This window comes from Protopterus annectens, chromosome 1.part1 (genome assembly GCF_019279795.1).
Source record: "Protopterus annectens isolate FY-2018-M chromosome 1.part1, PAN1.0, whole genome shotgun sequence".
Lineage (NCBI taxonomy): Eukaryota > Metazoa > Chordata > Ceratodontiformes > Protopteridae > Protopterus > Protopterus annectens.
Window position 1 is genome coordinate 386467985 of NC_056726.1, and position 17603 is coordinate 386485587.

Here is a 17603-nt window from a genome sequence, read left to right on the forward strand (position 1 = left end):
TCTGTAGGGGGGGGGTAATTCAACATTGCCACCATTTGTGTGCCTTTACCAGAATTTATCTCTGGTTTTCTGCAGCTGACATGCTGTGTGGGTGTGAGGGGTGGGTATGGGACCCCCACACTGACATCCATGCCTGTGACCTATGAACCCCCAGTTAGTTGTCCCCACACATATACCGCAGTGGGATTTATTACCTTGGGTACTACTGCATAGTGTGGGGAGGCCAGTTTTGGACAGCCATTTCCTGGTGTCCCACATAGCTGTCAGTTGTCTGTTGCTATCTCAGTAGGCCACCCCATTCCCTTGAACGCATGCAGCATTACCATAGATTTGTTACCAAAACATACTCATCCATTCATTTATTGTTAAGGAGACTGAGTTAACTTGTGTCTGCGGCAGTTGTGAGGACAGTGTTTGAGGGCCGCCTATGTTGGATGGACACAGTACACTGCCTATACATGCTAACTTACAGGTAATATTATGTGTGTGTCATCCATTTTATTGTCTGTGTGAGTCAATGAGAGGTGTCAGTCCATGGGGTCTCTACAGTGTCAGTGTGTGTGCTATGCATTGCCTCTTTGCCAAGGCCTGAACATATTGGGCACGCCTCTGTCTGCCTACAGGAGCAGGCTCAGGGACCTCCTCCTCTGAGTCCCTCTGTGACTGTGGGGACTTGGCAATGATGGTGAGCTGTGTGGCCCTTCCCTGTGCTGTTCCTGCTGCAGCTGTTTCCGCAGGATCATATTGTGTAGCATGGCACATACTATGAACATCTGTGCACATGTGGCTGGAGAGTAATTTAAGGCTCCGCCAGATATGTCAATGCAGCTGAACCATGAGATGAGCATCCCAAACACACTCTCTAGAATGATCCTGGTTTGTGTGTGTGTGCCTCATTATGGCACTCTTGTGTGGGTGTGTGTGCATTTCTGATGAGTGTCATCATCCACGGCTCCAGTGCATAGCCAGCATTCCCCACCAAATGGCCATACGGGATGCCCCTACTGGCAAATGCTTGGTAAAGCTGTGACGGATGTCAGATGTAGGAGTCACGATAGGTTCCAGGGCTGCCAGCACACACATTTATGATAATGCCCTGAGCATTGCACATGACCTGGCAGTTGATAGAGGGGAATCCCTTGCTGTTTTTGTAGACCCTACCCTGTTCACTGGGTGGTGTTTTGATGTGGATGTGCATGCAGTATATCACACCAGTACCTCCGGGTATTCTGCTACATGGTGGAAGAGACACATATTGCTGGTCCTCTCCTCATGGGTGTTGGGGAAGTAAATGCGCTCACCGACATGTGGTGGTATGGCATCCAGGAAATGGTGGAGTACTCTGGATGCAGATGCCTGTGAGGCCCCCATCTTGTCTCCAGTAGGTCTTTGGAAAGTACCTGTAGCTAGTATTTTTAAGGCTACACATACTTTAGTATCCACTGGGATGGGTTCCCCTCTGTTGGCTCTAGGTCTGAGTTGAGGCTGGCACAGCTTGATCATTTGCTGAAGTATGTCTCTGTCCATCCTGTAGTGCTCTACTATCTCCAGACCATGTAGCCTCTGGTAGATTACCCTGGGTTTGAACACTCTTCTCCTCCTCGATCTGTGGTGGTTGTCTGAAAGTTAAGAAAGTTCAGTTACAGATTTGCTGTTCTGAACTGTTTGGAAGTTTCTAGAAGGCCAGTGCTTGTTTGGGCTAAAGGGAAGTCTCTGTGTTCACCAGTGGGAGTGGTTAACACTGAACAGCCTGTCTGTCCCTGGAGGAGTGGTTACTACCTAGAAGCTGTAGTTTTATTGGCCACTTTGGATCAATTCTAAACTCCTTGATCTCTCTCTCTTAAAACCAGGCTGCCTCATGGTTTTGGCGTCTTTTCAGGCTTGCCAGTTGTTGCTGAAGCACCTACCAAGAGGAGAAAACGCTGGGAGAAGAAAAGGAGCCACTTTTGTGATTTTAAGTATTTTCTTCTGATTTTTTGTTAAGTTTTACTGCTTTGCCGCCTACTTTTTGGCATTTTCTGGCTTGCTAAAGTTTATATCTGTAATAGTAATAGTACTTGGAACACATCTAGAGCCTGTTTACTGCATTTCTTGTGTTGCACTTAATTTAAAATCGTTTTTTTTCTCTAAAAACTGCATTTTGCCTGATTTTGGCCTAGCACTCAAGTGTGGGGTCATTTATTGCACTGTTTTGATTATTTTGCTGCTTGTGTATCTCTGCTACCTTTAAACCACAACAAAAAGAAAAAAAAACAAAAAAATCTTGCTTTTTTCCCACTTTCTGAAAGTTAAGAAAGTTCAGTTACAGATTTGCTGTTCCAAACTGTTTGGAAGTTTCTAGAAGGCCAGTGCTTGCTTGGGCTAAAGGGAAGTCTCTGTGTTCTCCAGTGGGAGTGGTTAACACTGAACAACCTGCCTGTCCCAGGAGGAGTGGTTACTACCTAGAAGCTGTAGTTTTATTGGCCATTTTGGGTCAATTCTAAACTCCTTGATCTCTCTCTCTCTTAAAACCCTACAACTCTCTTTTTGCACGGTTTTGCGCACTGAGCAGCGCCGGGCAGCACCACCTAAACAGGTTTAAAGTATTCCAGGCTCCACAAAGTCTGCTCTTCACTTTTTCCCTTAGAACTGTTCAAACTCTCAAAGTAATCACTCTATTCTCTTTCTAAAGCCCTGCACTTGCTCAGCTCTTATAAGGAAACACTAACTAACTAAAGCACTACACCCTCCTTGACTTCGCATAAGTATTAGACTCCCGATTGGTCCTTCCTGATCAAGTGAAAAATCAGTTCCCTTCCCAAATCTGATCAGTAAAAAAAACAGTTCCCTGTACTAATCTGGTATGTCCAAGGGTCAGTTTCAAGGTTACTCTCCAGTCCAGCTGGTGAATCTGGGAATTTTGAGGCAATGTTACAATTGCCTTATGTACACAGACAACCCTCTCCTCCTTCCAACAAACTCTAATACATGTGAGAGATGCAGTTACACAGCCAAACTGGAGGCAGAGCTCTCTCAACCCAAGACTGGAACAGTCAGTCAGGAGGAAAAGGTAACCACCCACACCACAAATCCAGTCACACAGATCTATTGCATCTGCATACCCAACACATAAACACACAAAAACATACTCGGAGGCTCTAAATAAAAATCTGCCTAAACAGCAAAGACCTCCTAAGCAGATATCCAAGCAACAGCCACCCCTCAATACCCACAAATCGCATATCTCACAAAATCAGTGTGCCTCACAGTCACAGCCCATAAGGCCAAACAACACACCAAATACACTTGTTATAGGGGACTCTATTGTCTGGCACACTGACATCCCACTCACCAGACTGAACAAGGAGAAGGTCACTGTAAGCTGCCTGTCGGGTGCCAGGATCCGCCACATAATGCAAGCACTCGGGTCACTCCAAAGCAAGTACAAGTATGACTCCGTCATTGTCCATGCTGGTGTGAATGACCTGAGGCGCACCTCCCTGGACTACATGAAAAGAGACATAGAGGAGCTCTCTGACCATGTAGCCCAGGCTGGTATGTCCCTGACCTTGAGTAGCATCTTGCCCTCACCAAGAGTGATGCCACAGTATAAAGACAAAATGATCAGTTTCAACAATTGGCTAAAGTATTGGTGTCATTCAAAGGGGATCCAGTGTCTGTCAGCCTGGGATGACATGCTCAACAAGCCATGTTGCTTCGCTAGGGACAGCTTGCACCTGTCACCCTTAGGCTTTTGTATACTGGCCAAGGCTCTTGCCACCCCCATAGTGCCTTTTTTAGGCAAGGCTCAAAGGACAGACCCACCTCCATAGACAACCCAAAGATAAAAAAACTAAAGGTAATGCTACTCAATGCCAGAAGTCTAAACCTCAAGATGCACGCACTCAAGACTCTCCTCAGTATGGAGAAAATCGATGTCTGTGCAGTAACAGAAACCTGTTTCAAGGCTCCTGAGAGCACCCCAGCACTACCAGGTTATAACTCATACCATACGTTTCGGTCCCAAAACTCGGACTGAAGCACAAAAGGAGGGGGAGAATCTATATTCATCAAAGATACCTACACCTCCAGGTTAGTGGCACTGCACGAAGCATCGGAAACCATTCATGTGCAACTAACAGCAGGCAAAACTGCCTTTCAGTTTGTAGCTTGCTACAGAACACCCTCCCTATTACAGGAACCCCACTTGGCATTCATGAGAACACTGGAGAATATGAAGGTCTCTCCAAACACTATGTTATTGGGTGACTTCAACAACCCAAACATTGACTGGGAAAACTACTCAAGCCCAAACACCCTCGCCCAACGGTTCCTTGAATTTATAAACTCTAACGCAATGGAACAACTGGTCACCACTCCCACAAGAGGGAACAACATATTGGACCTGGTCATCACCAACATGGGGACTCTATGTTCCACACCAGAGGTAAACCCCTCATTGGTAAGATCAGACCATAAACAAATTTCCCTGGACATCAATATCCCGTCCCCACCCCCAGCCAAGGAAATCACTATAAAGAATTTCTCAAAAGCCAACTTTGCACTTCTCAAGACTGAGGTGGAATCCTTCAAAGCCCCTGGGCCAGAGGATAATACAACCCAATCCGCAGAATCCTTTACAAATGCATTCTATGAGCACCTGCAGGAATGCATGGATCGTGCTATCCCAAATAAAACCAGGACTCACTCCTTCAAAAACAGGAGACCGGTCTGGTGGACCCCGGCCATAAATAAGTTATACAACAGAAGGAGAAAGCTACTACATGACAGAGCAAAATCCCAAAAAGGGAAGGCATCTCTGATCAGTATTAGCAAGAAACTTAGATTCCCTCATAAAATCATCAAAGGCCAGTTTCGAAAGAAAAATTGCCCTAGACACTAAAGATAATCACAAGGCCTTCTTTAGTTATGTCAGAAACATGGGCGGAAACTACCAGATATGCTCTAAATTGTTGCATAATGGTACAAAATATACCTAACCTACAGACATAGCCAACATCCTGGCAGACAGATTCAGAGCAAACTTCTCCCCCCCCCCCCCAAAGGAGCAAATGCCTATCCCAACTGAATGTAACCTCCCTGACATCACAGATGCACAGGTGAAAGCTGCCCTCTCCAAAGCAAAAAACACAGCATCTATGGGACCGGACGGTGTCCCAGGCTGTGTCTTACATGAGCTCCAAGAAGAACTGAACCCTCACATTAAGTCACTGTTCAAACTTAACCTTACTACAGGATATGTACCCAAAGAATGGCGTACAGCTACAGTGGTCCCACTCCACAAAGGTGGTGCCACAATGGACCCCAGAAACTATTGCTCCATAAGCCTGACCAGTCTGGTCTGTAAAGCTATGGAGCATATTATCATGGAACTCATAAACAAAGACATTGGGAGCCTCCAGACACTGGACCCTACCCAATTCTGCTTTGTTAAGGGCAGATCTTGCCTCTTAAACCTAGTTGATTTCTTTGAAACAGTTACCAAAGCCATAGATGAGGGCAAGGTAGTCCACACAGCCTACATGGACCTCGCAAAAGCCTTCGACACAATACCCCACTCGGGCATCATAAATAAGCTTACCAGTTTAAATATCAACCCCTGTATCACAAGATGGGCTGCAAACTGGCTCAGAGATAGAACCCACATGGTCAGAATCGCAGGTGCCATGTCCGAATCCAAACCAGTTACAAGTGGCGTCCCACAGGGCTCAGTTCTGGGACCTCTCTTGTTTGGTATATACTTCTCTGAGGTTCAGACTAACACGGGGGGATTATGGCTGACAAAGTTCGCAGATGACTGCAAACTGGGGGCCATAATCGAATCTCCAGCTGACACAAGCATCCTCCAAAAGGGTCTCACAGAGACGGATGCTTGGTGCCAGAGCCACGGCCTCAAGCTAAATGCTAAAAAGTGCATAGTCATCCCCTTTGGGAAAAACAAGGTGCCCACAAATTACCACATAGGTGGTAATCCATTAAGTACAGAAGAAGTAATTAGAGATTTGGGGACCAACGTAGATAGTAATCTCTCCTTTGATAATCACGTTGCCAAAGTGGTTAGAAAGACCTTCTATACAGTCCACCTTATCACGAAAGGGTTTGCATCTAGATCAAGAGAGGTCATTGTGCCCCTCTACTCGTCACTCATCAGGCCCATAATTGAATACAATGCCCCTTTTGGGATGTACCTTACCCGACACCTGCAGCAACTGGAGAGACCCCAAAAGTACCTCACCAAGAGGATCATGGGCTACAAACAGATGTCCTATGCAGCTCGACTAAAGAAACTCCAGCTCTACTCAGTTGCTTACCACCTACTCAGAGGCGATCTATGCCTGACGTACAAAGCCATGTCAAACCTAGAATTAATGGACATGCTCCACCTCAAAAAATCCAAGTCCCTTAGAGCTACACGCTCCAGGGACCTAAACCTCAGCACAAAAATAAATAGGACATGCTGGAGGGACAGATTCATTTCCCAGAGGCTCCTCTCACTCTGGAATAGAATCCCAATTCATGTTAGACATAGCCCCTCGCTGACCCTTTTCAAGCGAAATTTGGACGCATGGATGGGAAATCGCAAATTCACCCCTGGGATCTCTCCTGTGTCCCTGCTAGACAGAGACACAGTAAACTAATCTTAAAAGGGTACCTTCTGTGACCTACTTTACAGAGGCACAGTAGGCTAATCTAATAGGGAGGTGGAAGCCAAATACACTCTGGCTAGGCTTATAAATGCCTTAGGGCAGATAGCCTAGTATCTACCTATGAACCTATGAACCTATCCTACTCACCACCATCGGCCTCTAGCACATACTGATGGATCAAAGCAATGGCAACCCCTAGCATTTTTCTTGTTAAAATTCCCCCACATGTGTACATCAATGGTGCAGAGTTTGTGGAAAAAAACAGACTGTAAGGTGTTTCTATAGTTTATACTGTTGTGCTGCAGATGCTGCCTGTATGATTGGCTGACTATGATGCTCCACCTGCTAGCTATATAATTTGTTCTTGATTGCTTTTGTTCTGCTATTTTCATTTTTTCCCATCCCATTTCCACCCATTTTAAGCTCTGAGGCGTGATGTGCAAACCCAGTGCCCAAATGTACACAGTCCTGCTATTTTCACTTTTTTGTGTTTTAGACCCAGTGCGCACCACGCAAACCCATTTAGCTAATGTAAACACTAAGAAATGGTCCTCCCTGGATGAGAACACACTCTTCATTTCATGGAATAAGTCAATACAGCCTCAGACACACACCCCTGCTTAGCTGAGCTTAGTTAAGCTTATCTGGGGGCCATAGAGCTCCAGTGTGCTTACACCATGCATGACACATCCCCTTTTCATGTCTGTTGCTCCTCCTGCTTACACGATCATGTTATAACACCTACACAGTTAGGTGCAGTTTGGCACTTAGAATATTTTTGTGATTCAGTAAATTTCCCCTCATTTGCATACCCCGCTGCATTAGTCCATAGTTACTGCACTACCCCAGAGCCTTTCCCCTTAAGAACCACTTTTCCCTGGTATTGTTTTGATTCTGCATGGCATAGACTATAAAGGCAAAATGCAGATTTCCGTTAAAATTGAGTTTTCACAATTTTCTTTTTTTTTTTTGGCATGATGCTGTTTGCACGCCACTGCCCTATGCTTAAATGGCCAAGATCAGCCAAAAAAACTTTCATTTTTGTAAAAAATAAACACTTTTCCATGCCAATGGCCATATATTTGGCCATTGGCATGCCTTTAGATTATAATACATACTTTTAATTGAGCTGTCATACCTCCATTTTAATTTTTGCAGAAATATATTCGGCTAGTATCCGAATACATCTCTGCAACTAACACTATTTTTGCATGGATGCCTGCCTGCTTGCTGAATCACTAATTCACCTCATTTTCATGGTTTTCACCAGAAAATGAGGTAATTAGCATTATGCAGTGGTGTCCATGCAGGAATAGTGTAAGCAGGCTCGTGCACATCAGAACAGTAGTTTACTGGATTGATCGGCAGCCATATTCCGTGCAGGAGTGGCTACACTGTTCCTGCACAGAAAAAGATGCTTATTGAATCCCAGGGCAGGTGTTTTATCAGCATTCAGAGTTGCCACAATAGAACCTTATATTTGACAAACTCAATTCAAAGTTCCCTCTTGGATTTCTTAGGTTCATAGGATGATACTAGGCTATTGGCTGAGAGACCCTTATAAGCCTAGCCAAAAATGTTTGGTATATATATTTTCAATTATCAAATAACAGCACATGTATTGAAATAAAATTAAATTATGATGATGATGATGAGGATACAGTATCTTATGTGCATTCAAACACATGGAGAAAAGAATGTAAGAAATTAATTGGGGGAGGGGAGGACACCCAACTAATGCCCTCATCTGTCACAGAAGCTGGTGATGTGCTTATTTAAAGGAAATAACTGGATAATAGCAGCAAGTTTGAATCAGAGACACAGATTTTAAAAGGTAATGAAAATCTCCTGAAGAGGGCTACTTCAAATAAAAAAATACTTTGTTGCATTAAGCCTAAATCAGAGCTATAGTTGTCAAATGACATGAGACTTCCTATGGAAGAGAAATGGAGAGGATGATGAAGAGAATTTTGACAGATAAGGCTCTCAGATACCACTCTGTAAACCTAGAGGGAGGTAGCCAAGGTGTCTTTTGACTCTCAAAGGCAAAGGGTGATTTCACTGTTCTGGTATTGAAAAAGAAGTGATAGAGTAGTGTAAGAGTTGTGAGTAGTGCCAAAAAGGTTTGCAAAGTAGGACAAGATATTAAAGTTGCTTTGTAGCCTTTGCTTGTTATTGAAGAGCCATTTCAGAAGGTCACCATGGTTGCTATGGAGACTTTCAGTATCCAAAGCACCAAAGGTAAGGTGTATATGTTGGTAATGGTGGATTATGCTACTAGGTACCTTGAGATGTTGGCTGTGATCTCTTTTAAGGCAACAAAGATGGTAAATGCTCTGTTAGAAAGCTGCAATAGAGTCGATTTTTCTCAGGAAATGCTAATGGACAGAGGGACTAATTTTATGTTAGACCTACTAACCTGTTTCTGGAAGCACTGTGCGATAAATCATTTACAAATTACCATGTCCTATCCAGATTCAAATAGTCTGATGAAAAGGTTTAACTGCTCTTATGACTACATTGAGAATATTCATAGAACAGCTTATATTGACAAGTACCTGTGCTATTTCCCCTGCATATACAGGGAGGTACCCAACAATCCAGAGTTTTTTCACAATTTGAGCTACTTTATGGTTATAGCGTGAGAGGCCTACAGGCTTTATTTGGGTTTAATCAGAGAATTAATATGATTTTTGCAAAGGCTCTGTTATGTAGTATGTACTGGATTTCAGGACCAAGCATAGGTCCTTAAGGAATAAAGGCAAAAATAGCACAAGCCAATATAAACAAAAGGTTTGGTATGACTAAGTAGAGATTGCTCTGGAAGTTACTGTAGGACAAAAAGTAATGATGCTTTTTCCTGTTCATCACAAAATCTTCAAGCAGCAACAAGAGAGGTACATTTCAATATCATAAGCAAGGTCTGAAATGTAAATTATATGGTGGAGTTGCTTCTGTGCTTTCTGCTATCATCTTTATTTGAACAATAAACCTGAATGTCATGCATTAATCACTTCTTCAAGCATACCTTTTGCAGTATTTCATCAGTAGAAATGATTTTTTCATATTTTTTATTTTCTGTATAAATAAATCTTCCCGTGTGTGTCATTATGAACTTATATTAACTACGAGTGATTTGATGTGATGAGGTGTGGCAGAGTATACAAGATGAGAACGGGTTATGCAGACTCAGTTGCATCTGACTCCATTTTCCCCTTTCAAATCATAGGGATACTAGAGAATTACTAGGGTTGTTTGCACATTCATGCAGACAGCTGAGGGCTGATGAGGTCTCTGCAACTCAGAGTAGCACATTCACAAGTACCTGAGACCTGGTGATGTGGATTTGTTGACTTACACATTCAGGTATTATTGCAATTCAGAGTTAAGCAGAACTAAGCTTAAGTTGCATACAACACATGTAAATAACCCAAAATTTATGTGAATGAAGGCCACCATATTATCCTGTAATCACTTGATACAGGTGTTAATTGTTTTAGGAAACTGGAACATAATCAAGCAAAAAATAAATAGCAAAAATGGTATAAATTTTTAGGAAGCAGATTGTATTGATAATAGAATGTAATGTTTATTAGGAGAATCGTGTCTTTTATTAATCTGACCAGTCAGATGCAGATGATTCATGTAAATACTGATGAAATGACTGTCATTTATGAATGGGAAATCCCGACAGCACCACTGGAAATGTACATGGAAGTGGTCATAATAGTAATGTGAACAATATTTTGGAAATTCATTGTGGTGGGCTTTAGATATTATGCTACACAGGATATAAGTACATACTTTGAAGTGATTGTAGTCTGATGTACAGTAAACTCTCAGTTAACCAACACCCATGGGGAATGGTAGATCCCGGATAACTGTAGTTTCTGGTTGCTTAAGAGTTACTATTAAAAATAGGCCTGACTAATACTGTACCCTATAATTTGTTTGGTTTGACTTGTTTTTAGGTTGGGGGGAGAGGAACTTTATTCCTATCTTCCTTTTTAAAACTCTAAAACTCTAAAAATGTAAGGTATGTTTTTGCGGGAGAGGGGGGTGCAGAAAGTGCAACACATGAAAATTGTACTGTATTCTTTTGATTTGTTTTTCTGGTTGCTTGAGTTCTGGTTAACTAAATTTACTGTACTGCATTTTCAGCTATGTGCTGTTGTGTCAAGAAACATGCTGCTTTATTGGGAGATTTCTGACTGTCACTCCTGAATAAAAAATGACAATATGAATACAGGAAAGTGTTAGCGGAAGTATACATGTCTGCCTGCAAAGTGCTTACAATAGTACTCTGAATGGTTTGATGCTGCTGCACAGATTACTACAACACAACTTTAACTTGCTGAATTGGGATTTGCATGTTTATATGAATATGGGTGTTGTGTTACCAAAACCGTTTTTGCACCCATATCTTTGATTTATTTATGATGGAAGCAGGCATGTTTCCATTGCTGTGCTGTTGGCTGATCAGTGACAAAACCTGTTTCATTGTATGACTTTGGCATTTTGTTTTAGGAACATGAATGGTACAACAGCAGGGATCCCGAAAGAGAAAGGACAATTTTAGCCATGAGGAGAATTGAATCCTCATGGCAGCCTTTAGAACATACGGCAAACACCTTTTTGGAAAAGGGGGTCCCAAACAAGCTGAGAGTGTAAAGGTCTGGAATGAAGTGGTTATGGATATAAATGTTTTTGGTAGAATGAACTGCTCATTAACACAATGCAAGACAAGGGCCAATGCTATGGTAGGATGTGCTAGAGCAAAAGAAAGGCAGAATAAAATTGCTCATAGCAGTTCTGGCTCAAACACTTATTTCTTTAACACCTAATGGAGAGTACCTCCTCCCAATTTATGGGTATGACAGTGACACAGATGAGATATCACTGACATAATCAGAGGTGACTATTACTCGTGTCTGTAGCATCAGCAGACATCTGCTTACAATGGTTGGTTTGACAACATTATCATATTCATGTAGAGAATTGAATGCTGAAATGGAATGATTACATGTAACACATGACCCTTACTATTAACAGGTGAACCCTATACATAATGACATTGAACAGAGTGTGCATGGTAAGTGTTCCCCACACCTCTTTATACAGTATACAGTAGTGTATGCTAGTGTAGGAGTAGTAATGTATTCAATTATTTATTTACAGGGTCAGCAGCAGAAACAAACAGTTCCTCTATACCAATACATTTAGGAGACAGCAACAGAATGGCTGTTGTAGATGATGGTGATAATGATGACAGCATTGTTATATTTATGAAACAACCTGAGGAAAGTGACACTGGAACACAAAGTCAGGTACAAGGTGACATTATAGAACAGGTTGTACAGGGAGAAAACCCAAGCATCTCTAAACCAGTGTCTCCAAACGCACAGGAACACTTTTTGGATGATGGCAGAAATTCACAGGTAACAGTGACAACAGTGGTACCTTTATAAATGGGTGTCAGGTGCAGGCATATGTCACAGCCACCTCTGGAAACACATAAAGCTTTGATTACCCAGTAGGAAATGTGTAATGACATTGTTACGGCCCAGAGCACTACCACAGTGAGTTAGCTGGAAATTATCAGAGTCTTCCAGAGCAAACATGAAGATTCCTAGCACTACAAGGCAATGACATAGAGTAGGGATAATGCCATGATCACATTGATGCACAGTATGGTGGCATACCAAGCATCCATGGCCACATCCAATTAATACACTGGATGGGCCTTACCAATCTCAAGTAGGAGTCAGTCTGGGAAGGAGCTGATGAAAGGGTACTGCCAGATACAGGGAGGCTTATCACATTGTAGAAGTGCTTCTGAAGAAGGTAGTAGAAATAGTGTGTGTGTGTGTGGGGGGGGGGGGGAGGCAATACAACAGATTTCATGCAGGCTATGTCAGTGTGGATCTACATGTATTAAAACCTCTCTTTCAGGGGCCTTTTTCTTTAGTTTCCTGCAGCACTGTTAGATCACTGTCTGTAGAATCACCTGTATTGAGCAGGTCATGACATCACAGTAAGTCACCAATCAGCTCACATAACCACCCCTCCTCAAGATCACATGCACCTTCACCTATTCTATATTTAGGAGATGTCACATATGGATACCTCTCAACTGTATAGCTTTTCAAAAAATGTCCAGATTTTTGCCTTATAGTTTTGGTCTGTTCTTCAGAGAATTTGTAATTTTTCTGGATTTTTGCGGTAAATCATTGAGGACTGAATTGAAAAAATAATGACAGTCATTTGAGTTTCAGACTTCAATTCCTTGTGAAAATGCATGGTATCACAAGACCTTTTATTCTAGAAACTTCTAAGTTTTTAAGAGCAACATTTAAAATTTGTCCCTCTTTTTGGGGCTTTGTCCCATCATTATTTTTGGCTTTGTCCAGATTTGTTTGTGTTAAGAGGTTGAAAACTATGCATGTATGACACATTTGACCTTTATCTAATGTGATTTAGGCTAGACATTTCTGGTACTTGCAATCTGATGTTTTACAGAAATAACAATATTTAACTTGAAAGGCAATGAGTTATTAACAAAAGAAAAGAAAAAAAATACTGAGGAATATGTGAGTGCAGAATGTAACTCAGTATTAAGACTCTTATTATCTGCCTGCAGTACAATGCAATCATTGTATTGCTTACAATTAAAAGAAATATCTAAGAAAAAATATACATCATAGCATTCAGATTGGACTGACTGACATCATTAATGGTCTATCCATTATCAATGTTACAGCTAGCATTTATGGAACACAAGTACTAGTCACTATTAAGAACACTCCTTAAAAATAAAAAATATATATATATGAGTATCCTGCCAGGTAATTTAGCACTGTTGCTACTAAACCCTCAGCAATGTACAAATGATGATTTATATCTCTGAGTAAACAACTAATTGGCTATGACAAAATTACAATATGCAATGTGCCTTAAGAGAGAACAGTAAGCCATTTCAAATATGTAATAATTCAGGCTGGGTAAACATTGTATGATAGAAAATAATTGTACAATTTTTAATCAATTGCAAGGTAAGAACTCATGCCAAATATCAAAATAATGTCTTTTCTTATTAAATGTACCACTTCAGGAGATTGAGTATCTACATACTTAAGTACAACACCTGAGCAGAATTTATTGTGCAAAAGTTAAAAATGTAAACAGGTGTTAGTGAGCACTCAGGCATGACTTTTATAAACAATAATATGAGTACAGTGACAGTAAACCATGCAGCACACCACATAGCCCATACCTGTCACTGCATACATCAATAATACAGTACATGCTTTTTACAAGAAAGGAAACGCTAACCTGAATGTCATGGTCCATAGTTCTGGACTAGATGTCACCTCTTTACCTGTGTAGCTGTATGCCTTGCATGAGCCTGCCTCATATGGTCCCTTACTACTGCTGCTGGCTGGTCATCATTCACTGTAGTAGGATTTGAACTGGGAACCTTAGTGACAGCATGGTTCATTTCACAACTAAACTAGTGCATGATGATGTCATGTGGAATGCAATAAAGACTAAACATTATGCATGCAGTATCTGAGTCTTACTGAAGGGCAGATTCATCCAGGCACATAAATCGTCTTTTCTACATGCCTACTACTCTTAATGACAATACAGGTCTGCGATAGGGTTGAATTAAAATTATTTTCTACAGTTTCACATGAATTTCTCACAGGTACCATGAACCATGGCTCCATTGGATATCCAGCATCACCTGAGGGGGAAAAGAGAGAGAGAGAAAGAGAGAGAGAGAGAGAAGGAGGTGAGGCAAAACAAAGAAAAATATTTTTAGTATTATGCAATACATCAACCATGAATAATTACTTAAATGATAAAAAAAATATTTGTTTTAACTCTTGCCAACAAGATGACCACTGGACATCCTATCATGCAGGAAGAGGCAATAAAGTGAGCTAGTATGTCATTAATGGGAATCGTGTGCACTGCCATGATACTGGGCAGACATGTTGGTGACACACCCCCATGTATCACACACTGCTTGGCAATTGATGGAATGGTAGCCTTCCTACTGTGGTACCACTCATCCCATGGATCAGATGGGGTCCTAATTATAACACCGGTGCAATCTACTGCACTGAGCACCTCAGGAAATGTGCCATCCCATAAAGGGCATACACAGTCCAGGTTTGGTCTGGTAAATAGATGTAATGGTCCACACATGTACCAAGACTACATCCAGGAAATGAAGTATCCTCTAGGCAGAAGCATGTGAGATATCCAGTTTGTCCCCAGTCTATCTTTCGAAGGTCCCTGTAGCAAGTATAATGAGGGATATACATACCTTAATATCCACGGAGATAGAAAGGCCATGCTTCCCCCAGTACCCCTGTGGGTCCATACACAGTCACCAAGACTCTTACAATATCCACTCTAAATCTACCAAAATCTCCTGATTATCAAAATTATAATGAATTAGTCTATATTTCTGCCTTCTTAGTTGGTGAGCGCCACTTGGTACTAGCAGTTTTGGAGCAGCCAAAACAAACACCTCACACCAAGAAATATAAGTTTAGCAGCAAAAGAAAGCATCTTTGTTGATTGCAAATTTGATAGAAAAAGCTCAGTTCTATCTTTTATAATGAATCAGAGCACAGTGTAGAAACACTTCAAATTCTGACTATGAATAGCAAACAGACAGGAGAAGGACTTATTAACAAACAAGGATTTACATAATTTCTCATTAGAATCTCTTTATTTGTTCATTTGCTTAGGTTTATTCACAGCCATTGTACATTAGTATAAATGGCTACTATGAATTGCACCTTTGCTATCAGACTGTATTGCCCTTTATGCATTCATGTAATAACTATGAATACCAACCTTAGTATGGTTGACGATCAAGCCATCTTAACAGCTCTGGGTTTGTTTCTTATTCCAGGAACTGTAGAAATCAAGCTTGTGGATTTTTTTTTGTAGATCCAAGAAACCCAGTACAATTTCATGCCCCTTTTACAGTGCTATCTATTATTTGCAAATAATCTTGTTATACAGATACCAGATTAATGCATGTCTTTGGGTGGGTTGCATTTGTTTAATAGAATGGGTGGGGTAATGAAAATAACTCACAACCCTGCATATCTGAGCAAGTAGCTGCCTTTTATTAGTTGTGGGCTTATTTCCTTTTCTAAGAACTACTGAAAACAAACCAATGGATTGTCTGAAGCCCCAAGAAGCTAGAATGTATCATAACTTCCCACAAGCTTAGGCAAAATGTTTGTAAAGGCTACAAGATAAAGGTCCTTTTCAAATAAATAAATAAGTTAAACCCTTTTATTTTAACATATATGTTTTTAATGTTATATTGTTTACTGCTGACATTTTAATTTACTGGGTTAGCATTTATAATATTTTTCATTCATTAAAATATTTTTTAACAAACTTTTGAATAGTAACCTACTATGCTGTTTAGCTTCCCAGCACTGACTTGGTTGCACTTTAATATATGCAGTCAATTAGAATTAAACTAAAGATATTTGTTAGTATAGACAATATTTGGTAAATAAGGTTTCAACAAACCAAGACTCTAACCCCAGCAACTTACTGTTTCTGAATTTTTACAAACTTTATTATTTAAAAAAGGGAGGGGAACTTATTTGTATATTTTGTACATTGACAACTGCATTTGCCACTAAGGGCAGCTGGGCAGCCCATTAACACTGGAGAATTTGAGAGAAAAGCTTCACCTATATGGCTAACAATCAAAGAAACACACATTTGCAAGAGTAGATAGACAAAATAAAAGTGAATTATCAAATTCACTCAGAAACAAGTTCCCACATCTAATATAGTAAGATAAGAATATGCTTGTCTACAATTTAATTAAAAGTTTCAAACTCTAAAAACAGCACAGTGGTATATTAAATGGATTTTGCTGACTAGATAGATGACAGCAAACACATTCATACATTAGAAGTACTGGGTGCTCTTCATCATTTCTATTCTTAGGTGTGGCATGAATCAGCATTGGCTGCACACAGGAGCAAACAAGGCTCTGAGCCACAGTCACTGGCTCTAGAAAAGAAGGTATAGGTAAAGAATAATCCACCTGAATTTGGCTGTGCAGAAGGCACTGGATTGATTTTGAGTGGACAGGAATATAGGTTCATAGATTATTTATAGGCTAACAGCCCTTGTGAGACATTTTAAGCCTAGCCAATTACTTCATTTGAGAAACAAACCCTGCACCTTGTGTCTGATAAACTAAACACCTTAACCATTATGGCAACCTCCATTTGGTGAGTTTGCATGGCCCATAAATGAGAAATCAGGAATGTGTGGCATTCCTTTATCAGTGGATACCAAAGCATGTATAGCTCTCACTATACTTGCCATGGGTACCTTTTAGTGACAACTGGGAACACACTGGATATCTCATTGGCTTCTCTTGAGGATACTGCAGTAGTTCCTCAATATACTCTTGGCATATGTGAATGAGCATATTTCTTCCCCACTGTCACCACAAGACTGAGCTAGCACCATGCGTTCTTTCTAAGGAATGGTAAACATTCCTGAGGTGCTTGGTGTCACCCCCTGCACTGGCCCAGAAACAACAGAGCCTCAGTCCTCACCACTGGCAACAGTGGGGGATGTATTCAATGATAGGATGACAAGTACCTACACAGTAAAGTACAATTTCCCTTAAGAGCACACAGAGATAACAGTCAATCTGAGGCTGGTTTCTCCCCCTTTCTACAGATCCTCAATAAGACTCCCCACTGGTACAGCTATCGAGTTGAGTCCTTAGCCAGGGTTCCAAGCCAAGTCCTCCCAGCACTCTCTTTGTCCAACCAGTGCTTTGTGTCCCTGCCCAAGTAGCTGACACACACACACACACACACACACACACACACACACACACACACACACACACACACACACACACACACACACACACATACACAC